Below are 17,932 nucleotides of genomic sequence, written 5' to 3'. Positions count from 1 at the left end.
ACGAGTCGCCCTGCCACAATATATGTATGCAGCGGGTTGGCAAGCAGTTAAAAGGATATATCTTTTTCACAAAAATGAAATATAATGTATTTTACCTTGAAGTAAACTTGTTGCAAATCTGGTTATATTAAAATAGACTATATTGCCAAAAGTATTTGGACACCCCTCCAAATCATTGGAATCAGGTGTTCCAATCACCTCCATGGCCACAGGTGTATACAGACAAGTCCCTAGGCATGTTAACTGCTTCTACAAACATTTGTGAAAGAATGGGTCGCTCTCAGGAGGTCAGTGAATTCAAGCGTGGTACCGTGATAAGTTCCCACCTGTGCAATAAGTCCATCCGTGAAATGTTCTTGCTACTAAATATTCCACGGTCAACTGTTAGTGGTATTATAACAAAGTGGAAGTAAACTGGGAACAACAGAAACTCAGCCACGAAGTGGTAGGTCACGTAAAATGACAGAGCGGGGTCAGCGCATGCTGAAGTGCACAGTGTGCAGAAGTCGCCAACTGTCTGCAGAGACAATAGCTAAAGACCTCCAAACTTTGCATGGCCTTCACATTAGCACAACAGTGTGTAGAGAGCTTCATGGAATGGGTTTCCATGGCCGGGAATGAAGTGCAATGTAAAGCTTGTCTAGAGCAGTAGAGACGTGTTCTCTGGAGTGATGAATCACACTTCTCTATCTGTCAATTCGATGAACGTGTCTGGGTTTGGTGGTTACCAGGAGAACAGTACTTGCCTGGCTCCATTGTGCCAAGGGTAAAGTTTGGTGGAGGAGGGATTATGGTGTGGGGTTGTTTTTCAGGGGTCGGGCTTGGCCCCTTAGTTCCAGTGAAGGGAACTCTTAAGCCATCAGCATACCAAGACATTTTGGACAATTTCATGCTTCCAACTTTTGTGGGAACAGTTTGGGGATGGCCCTTTCCTGTTCAAACATGACTGCACACCAGTGCACAAAGCAAGGTCCATAAAGACATGGATCAGCAAGTTTGAGGTGAAGGAACTTGACTGGCCTGCACAGAGTCCAGACCTCAACCGGATAGAACACATTTGGAATGAATTAGAGCGGAGACTGCGAGCCAGGCCTTCTCGTCTGACATTAGTGCCTGACCTCACAAATGTGCTTCTGGAAGCATGGTCAAACCTTCCCACAGACACCCTCCTAAACCTTGTGGACAGTTGTTCCAGAAGAGTTGAAGCTGTTATAGCTGCAAAGGATGGGCCAACTCAATATTGAACCCAACGAACTGAGACTGGGATGCCATTAAAGTTCATATGCGTGTAAAGGAAGATGTCCCAATACTTTTGGCAATATAGTGTAGGCATATGATGAGAAATGCAAAAGCAGAAGGTACTTTCTGTGAAAATAACATGTTAAAATGATAGTAGATCCACAGATACAGACTGCATAAGTTGTATGCAAATTATGACCTTACCTGTAAAAGTCAAGCTTGGCCCTTTCCCTTGCTTATGTTTTCACTCACACTGACCAATAAGGAAGCATAGGAGGTAGGAGGGATAGATCCAAGCTAGAGCCAAGCTGTAAGTGTCAAAATATGCATAAATCTCAGCTGGCCATACACTGTACAAACTTCGGCTGGTTCCTGGGGAGCCAGATGAAATTTATTCGGTGTGGGGTCCTCCCTCCTGCCTGACATCCCTCTTGTGAAAACATTGAAGGAGTCAGGCTTTATGTTGTCAGATGAATAGTGACTACATCCAATCAATTGCAGTTGGGTATTTTGACAGCTGGTGGAACCCAACAAGAGAATCATCCATCAGTACTGTCTAGTGTGGAAGGAGTAATCTATTTATTTTTTTCTTTTCTTTCCACCTGCAGTATTTTGTCAGTTTTCATGTTTAATCCTCAAACCTAGCCTCGTCAATGGAAACCACAACCCAACCTCTACCCTGCCCTACACTCTGTAATCATTAACCCTAAAACTTAATCCTTAAAAAACCCTGTGGTTTGACCATATTTCTACCCAGCTGCCTATGTCACAGAGTGTTGCACAGTTAAAGAACATCTGACCAATGGATTGTTTTGCCTTGTCTCTCTGGTAACTAACCACAAGTTCTGTTTTTTTTGCAGTCTGTAAGAGGGACATTCTTTTAAAAAAAAGTAAAGACTCCACTGACTTCCACTTCTCTATTATAAGGGGACACTTCTCCACTGACAACCAATGTATTGGGGGCACTTCTGCATTGACAACCAATGTAATAGGGGCACTTCACCACTGAACACCAATGCAAGTGTAGCGCTACCCCCACAGGAACTGCTGTAGTTTATAGCAGTTTCTTCCCTGAACAGTGCAGAGGCAGCAAGGCACACAGTCCATTCACTTTGGCTCAATAATCAGTCTAGGGTTTGTCTATTGGAAGCGTATTTGCTAGTAGAAATTTGGGAGAGGATTTGGGGTGATGCAGGATACTCTAAATGCAATGCATTGCTAGTAGAGGACACTCCTTACTTAGCAGCAGTAGCACTAGTGTAGGTAGACTGGAACAGATTACGGTTCACGGCTGGAGACCATGAAGCAGTAGTAGAGGCTTTACTCACTGGATCCTGGTACATATACAGTCCATAGGTGCAGCCTCTTGCAAAGTAGTCCAGTATTCAGTCCATAGGGCTGCAGGGGCACTCAGCTCTTCTTCTCTCAGCTCACCAATCTATCCCCACAGAGGGAAAAAGACCAACTCCTCAGGGCTCCCGACTATTTAACAGCAACCTAGCTTCATATGAACACATCACCTCAGGGATTGGCCATGCCTTGCTGGATATTCAGACTGGATATTTGCTTTCTTCCACCCTCAGCTCTAGAAACCTCTTTTAGAGGCAGAGGGAAGTAATCAAACTCTTAGTCCGTGACGCTCTGAGCAGACCAAACCAAACAATCACTGTTCCCCTGATTATAGCAGAAGTCCAAAACTAAATTTATCTAACAGCCTAAATAGGAGGGTGCTACATAAGGGTACACTAACCACCAATGTAAAGGGACAGTTCTCCGCTGCCAACAAATGTAAGGTGCGACAAACAGCCCCTGTCAGTCCAGAGAAGAGTTGTGGATGCCGTTTACCTGGTGCCTAGGATGTGGATGTGATAGGTCTCAACAGTATATGGGGGGGTTAAGCAATGGCCACATCTATGCCCCACCCGGGATATAATTTGGCTTTTCCTGGAATGAATAGTCAGTGTGTGTTGAAGAAGGCTGCATGAAATCTGTGAAGGAACATGTCCTGTGGTCTCAGCAGACCCAGGGTGGTCTCAAATTTAGCCAGGAGGCAAACTTTTTTTGATGTTTGTTTCACTATTACTTAACCCCATAAAAGAACATCTTTGGTCATGTTTGCTGCAACATTGATAAAACACATATGTAGGAAGCCTTTAAAGTGGAATCCCAGGCTTTTCCTAACTATGTTTAAACCTGCTCTCACTCCCTTCTAAATCCTATTCTAACTATCATGTGAAAGGAAGATACTTATACTTACCTATTATGAAGGTGCTCCAGTCTGGTCACATGATTGTCCGACAACAGATGCCCTATAGCATGGGTGACCTCACTGCACAGGCATTTCAGCCCTTGTCTGTGATCTCTCCTTTCCCCTGAAGCCGGCCACTGGAGAGATCACGTGACTGGACTGGAGCACCCTCAGAATAGGTAAGTATAATCATCTTTCTTTCACTGGGCAGGTAGAAGGAGTTAGAAGGGGATGGGAGCAGGTTTAATCTTAGGAAAAGCATGGAATTTCACTTTAATAACACTTTGGCATTTGGATTACCTCTCTGCGAGCTTTCTGCTTGAATCTGATCGCTAACAAAGGAAACAGTTCTATACTTACCACCATTGTAATGGATGGGGGCACTTCTCCACTGACCCCCAATGAAAACGGATGAGTCTCTTTTGAGCACTGTCTTACCATATGACATCCAATAACCACCAATGTGATACAAGACATTGATTTCATCATTTTCCCAGAGTTGCCTCTCCAATTAGAAATGAACTAGTAAAGGGTTCGTTTCACATCAACAGGCCAAATATCTGGCTTTGAGAAGAAAATCATGGAGCTGGATTTGGTAGATTGCCAGCAGTGGAAATCCTGGAGGATTCACTCATCTTGTGTCATTTAACTAATTTTAATTTCCAAGAAGAGGAAACTCATAGGGCAGTGGTTTACACTGCTTAACATTCTGAGTAAACTATCTTTATATGCTATCCTAGAATTGTTCATTACTTTAAGTATTAAATGTAATTCCTGCGCTACAACTAATCAGCCCTCAATTATTAACACGTCACATCTCCTCAAGTCTTAGAAATTCAGGACAAGCTTTCACTTTGCTGCCATCATAGGCCAACCCTACATATCCAATCAGTACCCTGGTTATATACATTGTATATACACTCACCGGTCTCTTTATTAGGTACACCTGTTCAATATCTTGGTAACACAAATTGCTAATCAGCCAATCACATGGCAGCAACTCAATGCATTTAGATGTGGTGAAGATGACTTGCTGAGGTTCAAATTGAGCATCGGAATGGGGAAGAAAGGGGATTTAACCTCTTGGTGCTGGCCGCACGCAAATGTGTGGCCTCCTGGTGTCTGGGCCTTGACGCCGAGCAGCTGCACATTTGCGTGCAATTAAGAAAAACATATGTGCTGAGAGTGCGCATCCTGCACGCTCCCAGCACACAAGCCTGGTACTCAATGAAAGGTCCCAATCTCCTCTTTCGATCGGGACCTTTCCCGATCATGTGACCGCCGTGACAGTGAATCACGGCGGTCACATGTCCCTAAAACCCCACCCCGCCTCCTGAAACCCTTAAAGGGCTCGGAGGCACTGGTGCCAAGGGGTTAAGTGACTTTGAATGTGGCATGGTTGTTGATGCCAGACGGGCTGGTCTGAGTATTTAAAAAATTGCTGATCTACTGGTATTTTCACACGAAACCATGTCTAGGGTTTACAGAGGATGGTCTGAAAAAGAGAAAATATCCAGTGAGCGGCAGTTGTGTGGACAAAAATGCCTTGTTGATGTCAGAGGAGAATGGGCAGACCAATTTGAGATGATAGAAACACGTTGAACCTTGAAGCAGATGGGCTACAGCAGCAGAAGACCACACCGGGTATCAAGGTATACCTAATAAAGTGGCCGGTGAGTATCTATGTGTGCGTTGTATGCCGCTATTTGTCATAACATGTATTCCATATACAGAAGTAAAAAATAATTCTGCTCAGGTAAGTGTTTATTTTGGCTCAGAGAAAAGGAATGCATTACTTCATATTGTACAATCACATCACTTTACAAAGCTTTCTGCCCAGTTGGCTATATCTCCATCATTACTTCAATTTTAATAGCACATAACAGTGAACATAGGAATCATTACACTGGCCAAGCCTGACTTATGAAATCCTTTCCATGAGGCCCTGGCTCCATCTACTGGTGAAAATTAGAACTGCACTGTACAAGGTGAAGGGTATAAGATAACATTGCAAGGTTTTGTATGTAGGCATATAAAGATTAATCTTTTTTCAGGTAGACAAAATATAAACATGCACACTTGTTCCACTAGTTATACTTTCCCCAATAATGGGATTTTGTGTTGTCACAATGATGAGGACATTTCACATTTCATACAACGTTGCAAACTTTCTCTCTTCCATTAAAATCACATTCTACTTTTCCCCCACATCCTTATTAGTTGCAATTACCATGGCAAAAAGAAAAAAAAAAGGCTTTTACGTGTGGACTGTGACACAGGGGCATGGATTACCCACTGATCGGCAATAATGGGCACTAGAGAAAAACATTTTACTTAAAGTGGTTGTAAACCCTTATCTATACCCAGTGAAGTGACTGGCCTCAGGTGAGACATCACCAATCTTGTCTCCAAATATCACCCAAAGCGACCTCTCTGCTCCTCCTGTCTCTTCAGGGAAGCCTGTACTGCCTTCAGCTAATAACCAAATCTTCTATTTTTCCTATTAGTTCGTCCCCCACAGTTATTACCTTTTGTGCCACCAGCCCCTTCCTCTTAGATTGTAAGCTCCAAGGAGCAGGGCCCTCCTAACCCTCTTGTATTGAACTGTATTGTTGCTATATTGTCTCCCATTATATTGTAAAGCACTGAGCAAACCGTTGGCACTATATAAATCCTGTATAATAATAATAATACACAGAGATGACACAAATCCTCCTACATAAGTTGTGCCTGTTTATCTGCACTCTTCTCTGCTCTACATCTGTTCAAAGTGAAAGCTTGTCTGAAAGCTAAGTAAACAGGAGTTGGAGAGCTGAAATTACACACTGTAGAGCTCTGTGAGGACAGATCTGAGAGCTGATTGGAGGGAAGAGACATCCCCCCCTCCACATAGCTCACAGGAACGTAAACGTTGCTGACAATCTGCTGGAGGTCCCACCCCTGTCACCTTTTGTCTCTTGGTGTCAGGAAAACTTGTCAGAAAGTGATTCATGCTGATATGAAAGAAACAAAGCAGCAGACAGAAATGACACTTAGTGCTCTGGATTGAGACAAGTAAATACTATAGAGGGATATGCTTTATTTCATTTCTGAGGTTTACAACCACTTTAACTGCCAGGGCTATGCTGGATGAGCTGCCTCAGCCACAACTAAATGATGACACTCTGTACAGGTTCCATCACTTGCAGCAAAAGCTTTAACAAATATTCAATTTAGAATGATAATTGGACCCCAGCATTTAGTGGTCCCCTCATAGAATGGGGTGCAGTGCTGTTCTCTTTCCGGTTCTTTCCTCAGGCAGCCTGGAGACCATGAAGATCTGGAATGAATCCTGAGAGGGGGCCCCTGAATACGGGCTCCTGATTGGTGGGCTCAGATACCATGTACTTGTTTTTCTATTTAACCTCCCTGTTAGCTAGTGAGCAGAGAGCCTGAGGAGACACAGGAGATCTATCCCTCATGTTTTGGCTGACCATTGCCGTTTTTTTTAGTTGGGCTAGTGATCCAATTTAGGGTTGAATGGACAAGATTCCTAACTATCTGGAACAGGTTTAATGTTGGCTTGTGTCTTTAAGAGTAACTTCATTTCTTAGGAAAAAAAGAAGATATTCTCCTCTGGGTGATCAATGCACATTGAAGGGATTTTAACAAATGTTGTTGCAGATTCCCACCTGTTTCTGCTCTGAAGGAATTGCTCTTTGTTTGACCAAGTCCTGTGCATACTGATTCTGAATTGGAGGCACTGGTTCATTATAATCACCTGGTACATTCTCAGTGTTCTAATGAGAAAAGATACAGTGTCTGCATATCTTTAGAAGTTATTAACCCTTGGGGAGTATTTCACCGAAATTAAATTTCTATATACAAATTAAACTCTGTGCAATATAAGCATATGTAACCCTAAACACCAAATAGAATCAAGTGACTAAATAAAAAACATTGTGCAAATACTTTTCATAAAAATGAAATGCATGTGACTAAAAGAACTCATTTATATGTGTGTCTTCAGTAAATATAAAGTGCAAAATCAAACATCTGCTACTGTGCTTTTCCATGTTAGCAAGCATGCTGCATGGAGAGCTCCCTCTTCAATGTAATGTCAATCTTGGAAAGAAGCATCTTCCATAGCTTTCTCCAATACGACCTCAATGTCCACGTCATTTCCTTCTGTGTCTGCCTTGGGATATAGGGATCCAATTGGGTAGAGAAATAGGGGTAGGGGAAGAGATGTGGCATCATTGAGCCCTGGGAAAAGTTAACGGTATTAAAACTATTATTTATCCAAGGACTTGTGACAGAGATGCAGAAAATTCTGCTTTTGTCAGGTAGACCAGCTTGTTGCGTGCCTGAAATAGAGCTAGAATTGGACTGGATGCAGAGACTGGTGTTATAGTTGGCTAAGCTTTCAGCAGAGCGAATGTTTGCCTATGGTTTTACAATGGCTCCCTTTCACCTGATCTCTGACACTGCTACATGTGAGGGTATTTCCCTGTGGGGTACTCACAGAATACAGGGTAAGTGTGTCCAGAAGGAGAATGCAGCAACCCATGTGTAGACTGTCGTGTAGTGAATCTTTGTGACAAAAGAGCAGGAGGAAGCGCCTGAGTACCTTATAAGGGCTCTAGGCAGGAGTGGCGTTATACATTCAATGGCCACTTTATTAGGTACACCTTGCTAGTATCGGGTTGGACCCCCTTTTGTCTTCAGAACTGCTTTAATTCTTCGTGGCATAGATTCAACAAGGTGTTGGAAACGTTCTTCAGAGATTTTGGTCCATATTGGCTAGAGTTACTATTGCCTCTCTATCATCTTGAACCAGTCTGCCCATTATCCTCTGACCTCAACAAGGCATTTTTGTCTACACAACTCTAGCTAACTGGATATTTTCTCTTTTTCGGACCATTCTCTGTAAACACTAGAGATTGTTGCGCGTGAAAATCCCAGTAGATCAACCTGTCTGGCACCAACAACCATGCCATGTTCAAAGTCAGTTAAATCCCCTTTCTTCCTCATTCTGATGCTCACTTTGAACTTCAGCAAGTCGTCTTCACTGCATCTACATTCCTAAATGCATTGAATTGCTGCCATGGTAGATTGGCTGATTAGCAATTGGTGTTGCCAGACAACTGAACAAGTGTACCTAATAAAGTGGCCAGTGAGTGTAATATGCGACCTGTGGTGTGTTCTAACACACAGTCATCCATCTGAGAGTAGTCTCTGAGTGGTTCAGTTTAGTATAGTAGATGCAATCCAAATATCATCCCACCCTCATTACTTCCATCTCTCCACTACGGCTCTCACCACCTCCTCCTAATACACCACTCTCCTACCAACCCACACGCCACCACTCACATGCTCCTGCACATCCGGCTCCCACGCCACCTTTCTCACCCTTCTTCTTCTCCTAACCGCCGGGGACATCTCCTCGAACCCTGGTCCCTCACCACCTCACTCACCCACTAGGCACCCTCCTACTCCCACAAACTGCCGCAACCCCCTCAACCTAATACCTGTCCCCCTGCTCCCCACATCCACCCCTCCATTCTCTTGTGCACTCCTGAACGCCCGTTCGGTTTGCAACAAGCTCACCGCCATCCATGACCTTTTTATCTCCCACTCCCTCAACCTCCTAGCGGTCACCGAAACCTGGATCCAAGCCACTGACTCCACCTCCCCTGCGGCACTCTCCTATGGAGGTCTCGTGTAGACCCATTCACCCAGACCGAGCGGTTGTAGAGGTGGTGGGGTCGGCTTACTCTCGTCACCACCGAGCACCTTCCAGGTCCTCCCAACCTTCCCCCCCTCTTTCCTTCTCCTTCTTTGAGGCCCACTGCATCCGGCTATTCTCTCCCACCCCTCTGAGGATTGCAGTAATCTATCGGCCTCCTGGACCCATATCCCGCTTCCTTGACAATTTCTCCGCCTGGCTACCCTTCTTCCTCTCCTCTGAGCTACCCACCATCATCCTCGGAGACTTCAATATCCCTATCAACGTCAATAACCCGGCTACATCCCAACTCCTCCACCTAACCTCTTCTTTTGCACTCACACAGTGTACACAGTCCTCCACCCACTCCGACGGGTACACCATGGACCTTGTTTTCTCTCATCTCTGCACCCCCTCCCCACAACCTCAAAAACACCCCCTTCCCTCTCTCTGACCACAACCTCATTACATTCTCCATCTCCTCATCCTCAAACACCTCCCCGCCAAACGTCAAACCATCACCAGCTGTAACCTCCGCAACCTGAACCCTGCCCCTCTCCACTCTGCAGCTGACCGTCTTTACGACAGTATCCTTCCACTGTCCTGCCCTGACCTGGCCACTACTGCGTATAACAACTCACTGTCAGCCGCCCTAGACCTCTTAGCACCCCTAACCACACGTAGCATTAGACCCCAACCGCTTCAACCCTGGCAGAACGACCACACCAAGAATCTTAAATGACGCAGTCGTGCGCTGGAGAGATTATGGCGCAAAACCAGATCCCCCTCAAGCATTCACCCTTTACAAATCCGCCTTCCTCACCTACACCTCCTCCCTCCACGCTGCCAAACAAGCCTACTTCGTAACCCTCATCAATACCCTCTCCAGCTCTTCTTCCCCCCACCTAGCCTCCCTCCCACGATAACCCCCCCCCCCCAACACTCCCCTCCTCTGACCTCGCAACTGCCCTGTCCCCCACTACACCTAAAATCCCTCACACTAATACCCCCCCAAACACTCCACTCCTTCGGCCTAGCTACCACTGAAGAGGTCACTAAGGTCTTCTCAGCTGCCCACCTTACCACCTGCCCCCTTGACCCTGTCCCCACAAAACTCCTCCGGTCACTCTCCTCCTCCATACTACGCTCCCTCACCCACATCTTCAATCTCTCCCTCTCTACTGGCGTATTCCCCTCTCCCCTAAAGCACATGCATATCACTCCCATACTCAAAAAACCCTCCCTGGACCCCACCGACCTGAACAACCTTAGACCCATCTCACTGCTGCCATTTACATCCAAACTCCTCGAGCGCTTAGTCTATAATCGCCTAAGCTCCCACCTCAATGACAACAACCTCCTTGATCCCCTACAGTCTGGCTTCTGTCCCCTACACTCCACCAAAACCGCCCTACTCAAAATCACCAACGACCTGCTAACTGCCAAAGCTAATGGCCACTATTCAGTCCCCCTACTCCTCGACCTCTCCGCGGCCTTCAACACAGTTGACCACCCCCTCCTCCTTAAAAAACTATACTCCCTTGGCATCAGAGACTCCGTTCTCTCCTGGCTCTCCTCCTACAGTATCTATCCCAGCACTCCTTCAGTGTTACCTAGAACACTGCCACCTCCCCCTCTCTGTTGGGGTCCCCCAAGGCTCTGTCCTCGGGCCCCTTCTCTTCTCCATCTACACCTCCTCCCTTGGCCAACTGATACACTCCCACGGCTTCAACTACCACCTCTACGCCGATGACACGCAAATCTACCTCTCTACCCCTCCAGTCTCCACCCGAATCACCTGCCTACTGAACGACAGACTGGATGTCACTCCACTTCCTCAAATTAAACTTTTCCAAAACCGAGCTCCTAGTTTTCCCCCACGCCCCCCCCCCCCCCCCATCCTCTCTATCACGACCAGTAACGCCACCTTCATTTCCACCCCGTAAGCCAAAGTCCTAGGTGTCACTCTAGATTCCAATCTGTACTTCCAACCCCATGTCTAATCGCTGGCAAATTCATGCAGGCTCCACCTCCGCAACATCTCCAAAATACGTTCGTTCCTAACCCCAGACACTACTAAACAACTCATTCACTCCCTTATTATCTCACGACTCAACTACTGCAACTCCCTCCTCACCGGCTTACTTCATCACAGACTATCCCCGCTTCAGTCTATCCTGAACTCAGCGTCCAGACTCATCCACCTTACCAACTGCTCCATATCTGCCACCCCCGTCATTCCCTCCACTGACTTCCGATAGCCCAACGCATAAAATTCAAACTACTAACATTGACGAACAAAGCTATCCATAACAATGCCCCAAACTACCTCAATGACCTGATATCCAAATACCACCCAACACGTACTCTTCGCTCCTCACAAGACCTCCTACTCTCTAGCTCCCTGGTCTCCTCCTCCCATGCCCGACTCCAGGACTTCCCCCATCCTCTGGAACTCACTACCCCAATCCATCAGACTGTCACCTACCGTCCTCATCTTTAGGCGCACCCTGAAAACCCATCTCTTCAGGGAACCTACCCCGCCCTCACCTAACAGCCGATCTCCTCCGCTCCTTCTACCACTCCATCCCCCACAGCCATTTCCTCCTGTACCACTATCCCCTCCCTCCTAGATTGTAAGCTCCAAAGAGCAGGGCCCTCGAACCCCTCGTGTATTGTACTGTCCCCCACTATAATGTACAGCGCTGAGCAAACTTTTTGGCGCTATATAAATACTGTATAATAATAATCCCAGTCTTTACTGTCAGAAACATACAAGATGACCCAAAGTCCAGGCTTCACTCATCTCTATGGGCATACTCCAAAAAGGACTTCAGAGACTGGGTTCCAAAGAAATGGATCACGGTGCTGGACCTGTATAGCACCACACAACTGACTACACCCTTTGAACTAAGTGCCAAGGCAAGTGCTCATGCAGGATACATTGCCAAAAGAAACTGTACAGTGTGAGCCTCACAGTGTGAGTTTTGGGTACAGATCCCAAGGTTTACCAAAGTTGCGTTAATTCAGATGCACTTCTATTTTTGCATTAAAAGATAGTGAGGAATTAAAGACATGCTGGTAGGTTAATTGGCTCCTGTCTAAATTGGCCCTAGTATGTGTATGTATGAATGTAAGTTAGGGACCCTAGATTGTACACCCCGTGAGGGTTAGGGACTGATGTGAATGACTAGATATATATGTAAAGCACTGCGTAAATTGACAGCGCTATATACGTACCTGTAATAAATAAGAATCTGACAAAAAAAAAAGAATAAGTAAGCGAAGAGTGATTTCTCTATGAACAAGTTCATCATCTTAAAGTGGAGTAGAGTGGGATAGGGTTATAGAGGAAACGTTGCCACTGTTGATATTATGTGACCACTAAATAAAGCTCCGGACCCTTTTGAGGATTCCTTGGTGTGCTGGTGACATTTTTCTTTCAGGGTCATAGAGGCGGCACCCTGTGTCCATGATTAATAGGAGTGTCATATAATTAAGAGAATACATTCATGGCACTTGTATTATGTGCATTATTACACACATACACTACTCAAAACATTAAAGGAACACTTTAAAAACACATCAGATCTCAATGGGGAAAAATATTCTGGTTATCTATACTGATATGGACTGGGTAATGTGTTAGGAACGTAAGGATGCCCCGTCGTTTGATTTTTGGGGTGTCTTTTCAGTCCTCTGTAGGTTGATAATTTTCATTACCATCAAAGTGAAAAAAATGATGTAGCAGGCTAGTCCATTTTTCTGAAATTTCATTGGAACAACTCAAAATGGTACTCAGTTTGTATGGCCCCACGTGCTTGTTTGCATGCCTAACATAGGGGCATGCTCCTAATAAGATGACAGATGCTGTCCTGGGGTATTTCTTTCCAGATCTGGACCAGGACATCACTGATCCCCTGGACAGTCTGAGGTGCAACATGGCAGCGTTGGATGGACTGAAACAGGAAATCCCAGAGGCGTTCTATTTAGGATTTAGGTCAGGCAACTGTGGGGGGCCATTCAGTGGCATCAATTCCTTAATTCTCCAGGAACTGCCTGCATACTCTCACCCCATGAGGCCGGGCATTGTCATGCACCAGGAGGAACCCAGGACCCACTGCACCAGCGTAGGGTCTGACAATGGGTCCAAGGATTTCATACCGATACCTAATGGCAGTCAGGGTGCCATTGTCTAGTCTGTAGAGGTCTGTGCATCCCTCCATGGATATGCCGCCCCAGACCATCACTGACTAACCACCAAAACGGTCATGCTAAACAATGTTTCAGACTGCTTAAGATTCTCCACGGCTTCTCCAGACCCTTTCACATCTTGTCACATGTGCTCAGGGTGAACCTGCACTCATCTGTGAAAAGCACAGGGCGCTTGGAAAATGCCAATCAAGCTCTATGGTTCCAGGCAGTGAGCACAGGGCCCACTAGAGGACATTGGGCCCTCAGGCCACCCTCATGAAGTCAGTTTCTGATTGGTCAGAGACATTCACACCAGTGGCTTGCTGGAGGTAATTTTGTAGGGCTTATCCTATTCCTCCTTGCACAAAGGAGCAGATACCGGTCCTGCTGATGGGTTAGGACCTTCTACGGCCCCGTCCAGCTCTCTTAGAGTAACTGCCTGTCTCCTGGAATCTCCTCCATGCTCTTGATACTGGGAGAGACAGCAAACCTTCTGTTAATGCCATGAATTGCTGTGCCATCCTGGAGGAGTTGGACTGCCTGTTTAACCTCTGTAGGGTCCAGGTATCGCCTCACGCTACCAGTAATGACACCAGCCCTAAACAAATGTAAAATTAGTGAAAAACAGTCAGATAAGAGTAGGGTTATAATAATAATAAAAAAAGGCAGTGGCCTCCATCTGTAAAACCATTCATTGTTGCCCATCTAGTACACCTGTTAATCAGTTTCAGCTGCTTTGGTGTTAATGAAATTAACAACCCCCTCTGCTACTTAACTGACCAGATCAATATCCCAGGAGTTTAATGGACTTGATGCTATACTCTGCTAAAAATACACTGCTCAAAAAAATTAAAGGAACACTTTTTAATCAGAGACCCTAGAGAAAAAATGGTGATAGTTGTAATTGTTTTAAGTCAAAGTATTTGCGCAGCAGTTTTTCAAAACACAATGTTTTTTGGAAATTCACTTTAATAAAATAAAAACAATACATAACCCAATTTTTTGTAAAATATGAAAAATTATGTTATGCTGAGTAAATAGATACCTAACATGTCACACTTTAAAATTGCATATTCTTGGGGAATGGCAACAAACTGATACTTAAAAATCTCCATAAGTGATGCTTTAAATTTTTTTTTTTTTACAGGTTACCCTTTTAGTTAGAACAAGAGCAATAATTCTAGCACCAGACATCCTCTAACATTCGTGGCGATACCTCACATCTGGTGCGAACACAGTTTACATATGCATACGAGACTTACGTATGTGTTTGCTTCTGTGGGTGAGCACAGAGGGATGAGTCCCTTTATTTTTTTTAATCACTTTTACTCCTATTACAAGGAATCTAAACATCCCTTTTAAATAAAAAATAAGATGACAGGCCCCCTTTATGGAGAGATCTGGGGATAAAAAAAATAGTTTTGCTTTTAAACAAAAAAAAAAAAAAAGTTTACTTCTGCCCTACACCGGAAGTGATGTCATGACATCACTCTGGTCCTCCAAGATCATAGAGGTGACCAGAGACAATCTGTCTCTGATCACCTCTATGGCCAGCCACACGAGTTGTCAGATTGTTTCCCAGGCTTGCCGTTAAAAGCGGTAGGCCTAAGAAACACCGGCGAGTGGCAGTGATTAGCTGCTCGAACTGCTTTCATGTTAAAAAAAAAAAGAATCGCTGGCTGAAAAAAAAAAAAAAAAAAAAAGAAAAAAAACTGTACTGTAGCGGAGAGATTCAGACATAACCCTCGTAAACCACTTGCAAACCGCAGCATACATATACATATTTTGGTCCGCAAGTGGGTAATTAGGACTTCACAGGAAATTCTTCACTAGATAATACAGAGGAGAGAGCCACACCAAATGTAGCCAAAGAAGACTCAAGCAGGATAGACCAATCCTAACTGACAGTGTCAAACCTAAAAGGAGGAACACTGCAAGCTGTTTACAGCAATTAGTGAATCCAGAGACCAATAGGTCTGTAGGACCGGTGCCCTTCTGAATATGATCCACCATGCTGCCTGTATGGAAAGTAAACTAAAGTGAAAAGGGTACTCCTAGAACCCAGATTTAGGAAAAGAGGTTAAAAGACCTTCTGTCACCACATCACTATAGGTAGCAGAGCAAGAGGACTGACCCTGGGGCCATCACAGGGAGCTAGTGGTACTTCCATTCAGGCTGAGGGGCTGGAGAGGCAAAGGAAAATCGTGTGCACACAAGCAACATGGCACGGGTGCACTATAGTGGTGCAATCAACATTTAACAATGGTGTTGCAGCAATGTTTCCCAAAGTACTTGCAACACAACGGGGGAGATTTATTAAAGCTGGTTCACTCTGACTACCATACACAGGTGCACCTGATTCAATCAGCTTATAACCTCAGCGTGTTCAAATAAACTTTGGCACTAAAACCTGGAAGCGGATTGATTTATATGCAGAAGTACACCTGATTTTGCACTCTCCAGCTTTAGTAAATAAACCCCAATGTGTTGCATCTCTATATTTCCAGCTTTGCCCCTTAGTAGACTTGCCAGAGACTGAACAGCCCACTCCCAAGCAATTTGCAACAGAATAAAAATGTTAACAGCACCAACCCCATAAAGTTAAAAAGAAAAATGGGGGGGGGGCATCCAGCACCTGAAAGTCACATTCTAGACAATCTCGCCCCTCAGGTAGGCATACTTCAAAGAAGTCTTCAGCAACAGGCTTACATTGGGGCGTGTAGCATGGTCCTGAACCTGTAAAGCAGTCTGTAGCCAACACAGGTCACTCTGTGTGTTGAAAACACAAAAAGCGAAGTCCAGTGCTTTAGGGTCACATTACAGTCTGGCCTACATCATGCTCACAGAGGTGGTCCAGGTATAGCTACTAAAGCCGCACCAGATCTAGAAAACTGCAAAATGAGCTCTCTTGGCTCTGCAGTGAAGAGGACTACAGAAAATAAGCCTTGATAAACAGGTAAAACTGGTGGTTGCTTTTCTCTAAGGAGAAACGTAATCCATTCTCCAATGATACTAGCAAAAAATCAAGCATGGTGTGGCTGGGAAGAATTATACTGATTAAAAAAAGAATTATTTTTGTTTGTTTTTTTTTCTCTCTCTCAGGGAAAAAAACATAACAGTGGGGGTTATTTACTAAAACTGCAGAGTGCAAAATCTGACACAGTTCTGCATAGAAACCAATAAGCTTCCAGGTTTTATTGCCAAAGCTGAATTGAACAAGCTGAAGTTATAAACTGGGGCAGCTGTGCATGGTAGCCAATCAGATTCTGAGTGCTCCAGTTTTAGTAAATCCACCCTATTATGTTTTATACTCCATTGATCACTAATGCATTCTGTGTTGCCTTCACAGGCTAATTGAATTGAAGTTACTTATATGGGACATGTAGTGAACCACTGCCATCTAGTGGCAAACATGAATGGCAGGTCTCCTCTGCATATGTAAGCTCTCAGACAGGAAGTGACTCTTGGTTTAGGAAGCTCGTCAGCCATTTTAGACTTCTATTCACTGGGGATGCAGTGTGCTTGCTTCTCTCCCAAGGGGCCTGAGACATCATCACCTGTAAGTCCCTTTCTTCTGTGTCATCTGTCATTTATGTTACACTAGTTATTCTATGTATACTGATATGCTGTTATTGTATTGTGTTTCAGTTTCACCTATAAAATAAAGTTGGATTCTTTGGTAGACAACACAAGCAGTGGGCTTCTGTTTGCTGGAGATTCTGACAAGGGTTTAGCTGTCCGTTTAGAGCCACACATAGTCAGTGTTTTGAGAGCGGAACAGTGAAAAGGTGAAGCGCAACAAGCCTGGAGATAGGAGTCACTGCACAGACAGAATGAGTCTAAGATCAGGAAGACAGTATAAGGCTGAAGATCAGCCACCCGGGACACATCAAGGCAGGGAGAGCATGCCAAGTGTCCAGCAAGATGATGCACGCTCACAATCGTCTAGATCAGCAAGGTCCAGTCAGATTTCATCAACAAGTGCCCTTTTAGCCAGAGCTCGCGCCAAAGCAGAGGCAGCTCGTGTTCAGCTAGAATTCGCTGAGAAAGAGGCAACCGTTCTGAAGGAAATTGCTGAGAAAGAAGCCGCCGCTGCCATTATAAAGGAAAGAGCTGAGAAAGAAAAAGAAAAATCAGAACAAGAAGCAAAGTTGCATATTCTTCAGCGTCAGTGTGCAGCCGCCGCAGCTTATGCCGAAATGGAACGGTATGGAAGTGGGTCTATCCACAAAGGCCCATATGTGCCTGAGAAACCCCTCTCCTCAGTAGAACGCACAAGGGAGTATGTCCAAGAACTTTCAAGCAGCAATGCAACAAAACAGTTCCCTAATCTAGAGTCAGCTGAATCTAAACCAAGACCAGCAGAATCCCTGAGTGTACAAAAACAAACCAATCCAGAATCAGCTGAATCTAAACCAAGACCAGCAGAACCCCTGAGTGTACGAAAACAAACCGATGAGGCCAGCAGTACCAGAGCGATTAAAAATGAATCCTTAGTACAGCAATCCAAACACCAGAGTACACAAGATGTCACTAAATATCTT

Source organism: Staurois parvus, unplaced genomic scaffold (assembly GCF_062004578.1).
Source record: "Staurois parvus isolate SC_StPar_1 unplaced genomic scaffold, SC_StPar_1.0 ptg000061l, whole genome shotgun sequence".
NCBI lineage: Eukaryota > Metazoa > Chordata > Amphibia > Anura > Ranidae > Staurois > Staurois parvus.
This window is presented reverse-complemented; position numbering follows the sequence as displayed.